Source organism: Corvus brachyrhynchos, unplaced genomic scaffold (assembly GCF_000691975.1).
Source record: "Corvus brachyrhynchos isolate BGI_N302 unplaced genomic scaffold, ASM69197v1 scaffold21, whole genome shotgun sequence".
Taxonomy (NCBI): Eukaryota; Metazoa; Chordata; class Aves; order Passeriformes; family Corvidae; genus Corvus; species Corvus brachyrhynchos.
In genome coordinates, this window is record NW_008236924.1 from 7,375,560 (window position 1) to 7,375,951 (window position 392).

Here is a 392-nt window from a genome sequence, read left to right on the forward strand (position 1 = left end):
ATGAGCGCGATAGTTGAGGGAGTTGGAAATCAGTATTTTCTTGTCCTCTTTTTGTGTCACCTGTATTACCTTGTTTTGGGTTTTTTATAATGTGATTGATTTGTTAGTTTATAATTGAAAAGATATTACAGGTTTTATTTAGCAATATTACGGGGTTAGGGGAAAGACAAACTTTCATTAAATATTATGAAAGAAAAAACTGGCCTCATTTGCTCGTTGAAAAAAGGTAGCATTTTGTTTCCTGTGGAGTCTCATGTTGTAGGAATTATTTGTTGCTAGATTCTTAAATCATTTACTTCAGTATGTTTGACAGCCACACAGTCTCTATGTTGTGCTGCTTTTTGTGAGAGGAGGTGGAAGAAACAATTTAACAGGGTATTGTTATAACATTG